A 9,245-nucleotide genomic window follows, 5' to 3' on the forward strand; every position below is an offset into this window, starting at 1 on the left:
ATATATATATATATATATATATATATATATATATATATATATATATATATATATATATATATATATATATATATATATATATATATACATATACATATGTGTGAATTTTAAATTGAGATATATTAATAAAACATTGAACAGATTAGTTGATATGAACATAAGCTATGAGATCTATTTTATGAACTTGAAATGCTATCAAGATATCGAATGAATAATACTGTACATGAACGTATTTGTTCGATGTAAGTTTATTGACGAAATTAAAAGATAATATCATATGATTGAATTATCTGATACATTGAACTATGATTACGAGTCTCTGTCATGAGGTCCACTTTGAATTAGGAAACCCTTACTTTTTAACAGTATTCGGAATAAATGGTAAAGTGATTTACAAGTAAGAACAAAGTATCACTTATTGGGAGTTAGACAAAAGTTAGTGGAGAATTGAATTTCATAATACTCGATTGATCATATAGAAGAAATAATTGGGATAAGATTCGTTGACTAGATAAACCCATTTGATATGTTATATTAAGATAATTACATACGTTTGATTATCCTCTAGATTTAACCTTACGATACACGATGGAACTATAAATTAGAAACTGGGAGCCATTATGACTTATGACTTAATTTTATTAAGCGAAAACGTTTCTCGATAGGATATAATTCATTATTTAAAAGGTTTTGTTTAAGTAATGAAAATTGAATATATTCAATAAGTCGAAATGGTAATTAAGTACATAAATAACTTGCAACATGTATTTACAACGTGTTTAAGTATATTATATATATATTATTTTAAATGAGTATGTAGACGATTGTAACATTTGTTTATTTGATTCAATTAATATTAAGATATATTATTTAGAAAGTTAAGGAAATTAAACTAAAGATTTACGCATAAAGGAATAAAATCAAATTAAGTTTTAAAGCATAAACGTTATAGGATTTTCGATTATGTAAATGATCTTAAATTATACTTTGAAATATAATTAGTTTTGAAAAGTTAACTAGTATGTTATTAGATAAATATTTCAAAAATATGTATTATGTATAAGATTATAAATTTTAAATAGATATATATTTTAAATTAGTCATAAAACGTTTTGATTTTTAAACTAATATTAATAAATAGGCTTTGATAAATAACAAGATTATGAATTATAAAAGGAAATGACCAAAACACTCAAAAGATTAAGTTACACCCTGAGTGGGTTAGTTTTTAATTAATTTAAGTCTAGTTATTAATAAGGGTACATGTCACAAAACGTTTAATTTAAAATAAAATATTCTGACAAACAACGAGACTTTGATTTATAGAAGGAAATGACCACAAAGCTCAATTTTATAACCTACATTTTTCATAAAGTAAATCTTTGATAAATAAGTCAAATTATTATTAAAGGTACACGTCACGTAACGTAAAAGGCTAGTTTTCTAAACGTACGAAAGTGCGCTCGAAAAACCGAAAGTGGTACATGAATCATGAGACCACGACCGTGTCATTTTTGTAAAAATTATATTTTTACCTTGAGCGTAAATATAATATAATATTTAATTAATCCTAAAGATTAAATATATTATATATAAAATAATATATAAATATATATGTGTTACGTATCATATGAAATATGTAAAACGTGTGTGTCGGCAAGGGGAGTTATGGACACCAGCTGTCATTTAAGATCATCCAATCGCATGAAGAAGTCATATGTGTCAAGATATAAAGCGAGCAAGAATTGGATTCAGTATACATATATATCTCTCGTAACTCAATCTCTCTCAATATATATACATATATAATAATAATAATAATATTATTATTATTATTATTATTATTATTATTATTATTATTATTATTATTATTATTATTATTATTATTATTATTATTATTATTATTATTAATATTAAGATTAATATTATTATTAGTCTTATTATTATTTGTATTATACATAAAATACTACGACGAGGTCATGAGCGAATTATTTTAAGACGGGTTTCTCGAGTGGGATAGGGCTAAGGAAATTATGGGTTATAGCTATGGAGGTGATGAGTATGGTTCATGGGAATGCTCGTGAGGTCAATCTAGTATTTATCGTCTCCGTTGCGTCTACTTACTTTTCCTGCAATATTGAATCTCAATATTGATACGTAAGCATTCATAATTAAATTTTTACATAATAATAGTGTATCCTTGACTAGTGCTCGAGTATTTAGGATTATGCATGCTTGTACTTTTGATATTGCCCTTAGATAGGTTATGTTGAATCTTAAATTAATTACACCTGGGTTGAGATAAGGTATAAGATATGCATGTCGTTGGAAAGCTAGCGAAAAATTAAGAACTTTTCCTTTAGATATCAAATGGTTCCGATGAACGGATTAGAAGTTACAGTCAATTGAAGTTTTGTAAAAACAATTATTATTATCATCGTAGTTATCATCGTTCTAAGTTTTATCTAATTATTATTATTATTATTATTATTATTATTATTATTATTATCATTATTATTATTAATATTATTATTATTATTATAATTACTATTATTATTATTGATTATTAGTATCATCATCAATGAAAAAATATATTATTATTAAAAATTGTTATTTTTATTATTTAAATTGGTTTTATTATTATTATTATCATTAAAATAGCTATTAGTATTATCATTATCATAATATTTATTATTATAAATAAAACTATTATTAGTAATACCTAATTATTATGATTGCTATCATTAAAATGAACGCGATATAAAAGACAATTTAAAAGCTATCAACAAATTAATTAGGAAATAATGAGTATGAGTATCATGATGAAATTTAAGGATATTGATTTAGATATTATTATTAATATTAAAAATATCATCTTTACAAAAATTATTATTTTTAATAGGAATATCATTGTTAATATAAAATTTCATTATTAATAAGAATTATCATATTGTTATAATACCATTTACATAAATATAAATATTGTTATTATTATTAGTAGAATAAAATATTAATACAAAACAATACAACTTTTACTTATTATTATTATCAATGTTATTTTATCAAATAAAAATATAATACAAATAATATAATTACCTTAATAATATCTATCATAACATTTTATGATATTCAATGAACTTTATAAATTTTATTATCTAAGATATATAAAAGTATATTTGTTATTTATTAATAAATGAATTATATTATTTACTCTAATAAATCTTTTAAAAATATTTAAAAATATAAAACGACGATATTTAAATTATATAATAATCATGTATAAATTTTGGAAATCATTTTGAGTCAAATTGACTTTTGTTGACTTTTGCATATTAGTCTCGAGCATTAGGATTGTGCTACACTATGACTTGACCCAATTGGTTAGACAAATATTGACCAACATATAAATGTATATAATTAATTTAGGTTCGTGAATCCGAGGCCAACCTTGCACTTGTTCAATGACGTTATATGTATTTTTACTACGAAATACAATAGGTGAGTTTCATTTGCCTTTTTACCCTTTATATTTTTGGGCTGAGAATACATGCTCAATTTTTATAAATGTTTTACGAAATAGACACAAGTAATCGAAACTACATTATATGGTTGAATGATCGAAATCGAATATGCCCCTTTTAGTCTGGTAATCTAAGAATTAGGGAACAGACACCCTAATTGACGCGAATTCTAAAGATAGATCTATTGGGCCTGACGAACCCCATCCAAAGTACCGGATGCTTTAGTACTTCGAAATTTATATCATGTTCGAAGGAGGATCCCGGAATGATAGGGGATATTCTTATATGCATCTTGTTAATGTCGGTTACCAGGTGTTCACCATATGAATGATATTTTTGTCTCTATGCATGGGACGTATATTTATGAGAAATGAAAATGAAAATCTTGTGGTCTATTTAAATGATGAAAATAATCGATTATGATAAACTAATGAACTCACCAACCTTTTGGTAGACACTTTAAAGCATGTTTATTCTCAGGTGTTAAAGAAATCTTCCGCTGTGCATTTGCTCATTTTAAAGATATTACTTGGAGTCTTTCTTGGCATATATCGAAGAACGTTGCATTCGAGTCATTGAGTTCATCAAAGATTATTATTAAGTCAATTTATAGTTGGGTAGTGGATATTATGAAATGGTATGCATGCCTGTCAATATTCGATGTAAAGAAAGTTTGTCTTTTAAAAATGAATGCAATGTTTGTAAAATGTATCATATAGAGGTCAAATACCTCGCGATGAAATCAACTATTGTGAATCATTTATAATGTATATGAACGGGTCCTTTCAGATGGAATTCTAAGTCAGAATACCCTCTAGAAGATGTCCCTGACAGTAGTTTTAACGTCCCTCTAAATTATGATTTGAGTTTTCTAGATCTGAAACTCTGACACTTCTCCCCTCAGATGTAGATAACTTAAATCGTTCTGATCCGCACAGTGTTCGATCCTCCTTCACATGGATTGATAGACACGAAGTCCACACTTTGAGAATCCTGATTCTTTGTTGTTTATGTGGTGCACCATTTATTAATATTTTTACAATGACTAAAACATAATCCACACATTTTTTTTTATGTTGCCTTTTAACTTTCTCAACATAAATGAAATTAAACCATACACGAAAACAAAATTACAACCACGATGATGATGCCCCACATTTTAAGACGAATCACACTTCTGCTATAGTCTTTGGCGTTGAAGTAGTCTCCTTTGATACATTCTCAAATCGATGATATATCTGTGATACAGAATTGCACGTTTCGACCCGTTCATAGTGAGAACACCCCCTTTGGATACCTGACTAACCTAATGATATATTTCGGCGCAAGCAATAAAGGTAAATAGAAACTGGTATAGGTTCTAACAGAGTAAACTTACATTGTGGACTTACTAGGCAATCCTTCACTAGAGAATAAATCGTAGTAGGGGAGACCTCAATCGTCTGTTGAGTTCCTTAACGATCATTTCTAAGTACATTCTCAGTGATAGTTAGGTGACTACCATCAACCGTTGTAAACCTTTTCGCGATTTCCTTGCCAAGATTATTTACTTTATGCTTAAGTGATCCTCTCTCTCCAAAATTCAATCCCCAAAATTTATCATCATTCATTAACTAATCATGTATTACTTACTTTATACGCAGAATGATTAACAGGGTTTTTAGTAACAGCAATAGCAGCAGTATTATCAACATATATAGGAGTGTTAGAAATTTGCAAACCGTAATCACGAAGCTGTTGTTGAATCCAGACAACTTGAGACGTACAACTTGCAGCAGCAATATATTCAGCCTCATATGTTGGTTGTGCAACTGCCATTTGTTTCTTACAATGCCAACTAACCAATCTACTACCAAGAAACTGACAACCACCAGAGGTCGATTTGAAATCTCTTTTACAACCCCCATAGTCAGAATCACCGTATGCCATTAGATCAAACCAATCCTTACGCGGATACCATAATCCCAAAATTGGAGTTCCCTTTAGATAACGCATGATCTTCTTTGTTGCTAACATGTGATTCTCGTTCGGTTGTGCTTGATAACGAGCGCACAAACAAGTTGCGAACAAGATATCTGGGTGATATGATGTAAGATACATCAAGGAACTAATAATAGCCCTGTATAGAGTTGGATTGACTTTCTCCCCTGTATTCTCCGGTGTAATCCCGTGATTCACCGAAAGAGGATTCTTGGCAATTCGTTCATCTTCCATCTTGAATCGGCTCAAGATGTCAGCTACATACTTCGATTGATGTAGAAAAATGCCTTTTTTCGTTTGATCAACCTGCAACCCTAGGAAGAAGTTAATGGCCTCTAGTGAACTCATCTTGAATCGTTTCTGCATTACATCTTAAAACTCATCAACCATTTTCTGATCAGTTGACTCAAAGATGATATCGACAAATATACCTGTACCAACATTATATCGTCACCCTTTTCTTTGATAAATAGAGTCTGATCGATGACTCATCGTCGAAAGCCGTTCTCTATCATATAGTTTGACAGAGTAGCATACCAAGCTCTCAGGGCTTGGTGAAGACCATACAACGCCTTTTCTAAGAGATACACCTTTTTTGGATGATGTGGATCAACAAAACCTGACGCATGTGTCACATATACAGTTTCTTGAAGAGAGCCATACAAGAATGCACTCTTAACATCCATTTGAAAAACTTTGAACCCTTTCCACGAAGCGAAAGCCAAAAACATTCGAATAGCCTCTAGTCTAGCTACCGGAGCATAAACTTCATCGTAATCTATTTATGCAATTTGTAGATATCATCGAACAACCAATCTTGCTTTGTTCCGGATCACGATTCCTTGATCACCTGTCTTATTTTTCAATAACCACTTCAGGCCATACTGTTTACACCCGGAAGGTGGTATTACCAACCTCCAAACACCCAAGTGATTGAATTGTTGAAGTTATTCCTGCATAGCTGAAACCCACTCATCATACTACAGCACATCTTTGACATCTTCTGGTTCGATTTGCGAACAAAGGCACAGTGCGCATTTATGAAGATTCTTCCGGTCTGATTCAATTGAGTATAAAAAGTAGTAACAATATTTGCAGAGGGTGTAACACGCTCATCCGAAACAGGAAATTCACCTGTATTAGCACCTGATACACCTGCAGGATCAACAACATAATCATCAAAACGTTTAAGGAGAAATACTGTTCGACTAGACCGTCGTGGTCTGTCTGTTTCAGTAAAGTCATCTGTATTGGTTTGAATAGTATCCACATTCACTGTTTGAGTAGGTTCCTCAAGCACATATCGAGTGTGTTCCTCATGCACCACGTCATCATAAACCTCATCCAGATACAAATCCTCCCCCTCAGATTGTAATGTTGATTCCTCTAATGCAGGAACTGAATCACTAGAATCTGATTCATCATCATTTGGCCCTGTCGCTGGTGCTCTTTCTTCAGCCACGATTGGTACTTTAGATTGCACACGCACATCAGACATACGTTCAGCAGAGAGACACATGTTATACATCATTTGTGCGGCAACTTCTTCATCCTCAGAGTCATCCTCAGGAAGATTGAACGAATCAAACAACTTATCATAATCGAACTGCCACGTATACCCTTTACCAGCTGGAATTGATGCATGTCTTTGAACATCGATTTCAGTACATTCTTCAACGCATCGAGACTCTAAGTTATATACACGTTTGCATGCATTCCCATAACCCAAGAATCTACCTGTAACAGCTTTCGGATTGAATTTCCCACCTGTATCTCTAACCATTATCGTACACAGGGAACCAAACGGCTCAAGATGTTTGATATGAGGTTTTCTTTTCAACAGCAGTTCATAACATGTCTTGTCGTGACATTTCACAACAAGAACTCTATTCATTGTATAGCACGCATTCAAAACTGCTTCACTCCAAAATGTAACTGGTAATTCAGAGTCAGCCAACATGGTTCTGGCAGTCTCAATTAGAGTACGATTCTTTCTTTCAGCTACACCGTTCATCTGCGGAGTGTACGGTGAACTAAATTGTTGTTGAATTCCTCTTTCATTACAGTACTCCTCCATTTTCCTATTTTTAAACTCTGTCCCATTATCTATTCGGATCCTTCTTACCCTTAACTTATATAACGTTTCAATGATACTCTTCAGTATCACAACCTACGTAAAACGCGAGAACTCATCAGTAACCACCAAGCAATATGAATGTCCAATGATACTCTTCTTGTTGATTGGACCAAAGAGATCCATATGAAGAAGCTCAAGAGGAGTATTAATAAAATGATGTTTCTTAACTGTGTGTGGTTTCTTGGCTTGCTTCCCTTTCTTACACGACACACATCCATCAGGAACATGAAACCCTTTTACATTAACACCTTTCACCAAACAATTGTAAACTAAATGGTTCATTTTCCTGAAGCTCAAATGACCCATTCTCTTATGCCATAACATAGACACCTGTTCAGTAGCCTTGGACATAAAAGCCTGATGCCCTGTAGCTGCTTTCACATAGGCGTTAGACATATCAAGAATGTACACATCTTGATATCTGGGTGCCATCATAAGAATCATATTTTCTGGAACTTTATAATCCTTTCTAATAATGTAACACTGTTGCTCGTTAAATAGAACTTTATGCTTCTTATCACACACTTGAGAGACGGACAACAGGTTATTCGACATTTCCTTCACGTAACTCACTTTGTCAAAACTGACCGAGGAATTTGAAATCATCCCTTGAGCAGTTATAAGACCTCCTTGATCACCCGCAAAAGAAACTGGTCCACCTTTAATTTAGTTAACATCATGAAGCAGAGACATGTTTCCTGTCATGTGCCGAGACGCCCCGCTATCAACAATCCAAGTATTTTTTGTTGTAGGCGACTTGCAAAAATTAAAGAAAAATGATTAGTTTGAGGGGATACCCATGCCTTTTCGGCAATGGGTTTCCCGTTAACGGTGACAACCTTTTCATTTTCCTTACAAGCGGTACCAGAACCACTGGTCCCATTAAATCCCTCCTTGGTTACCTACATTTGATTTTTATGTAAAGGTTTCTTAAAATAAACATTATCTTGTATAACCATTTTACCATTATCAGTCTTGGAAGAATTTTCTTGAATCACATGTTTATCAGACCTTTGAGAGTTAGGTCTAGATGAGATATGAGTCTTAGGAGGAGAAGCTGATCTAAACTTTTGAGACCTTTTAGGGGGACTCAGTTCAATCCTCCTCCTAGGTGCTATCAAACGTTTGGAACAGTGTATATCCCTATGACCTCCCAACCCGCAATGTAAACATGAACGCGTAGTCTCAATATTTTTATCTCTAAAATAGGAATCAAATCTAGGCCTATAAGCAGGTGGAGATCTATGTCTCTGAGGTCCGGGTGGAGACCTCCTGCTTACAGAAGATTTCTCAGGAGTTCTAACCAGAGACCTTTTAGGTGAAGGAACGTACTTCAGTAATGAGTTACAAGCTGGTTTCAAGAAGTCCTCCTCCTCAAACTAGGACCTTTAACAAATTTAATTGGAGATCGGTTCCTAATCCTGATAGGTCTCTGGTTAGCTGGGTTTTTCAAAATCTTAACAGGTTTAGGGTTAGGTTTATCTACTTTCTTGGTATCATCTACCCCTACTTTAGGAGTCTCTGATGTACCTACCCCTTTACCCTTTTCTTGTTCGGTCTCAGTTGGTTGAATTGGAACATAATACTTACCGAACTATTTCTCAGGT

The sequence above is a fragment of the Rutidosis leptorrhynchoides genome, chromosome 2 (genome assembly GCF_046630445.1).
Source record: "Rutidosis leptorrhynchoides isolate AG116_Rl617_1_P2 chromosome 2, CSIRO_AGI_Rlap_v1, whole genome shotgun sequence".
NCBI classification, from domain to species: Eukaryota; Viridiplantae; Streptophyta; class Magnoliopsida; order Asterales; family Asteraceae; genus Rutidosis; species Rutidosis leptorrhynchoides.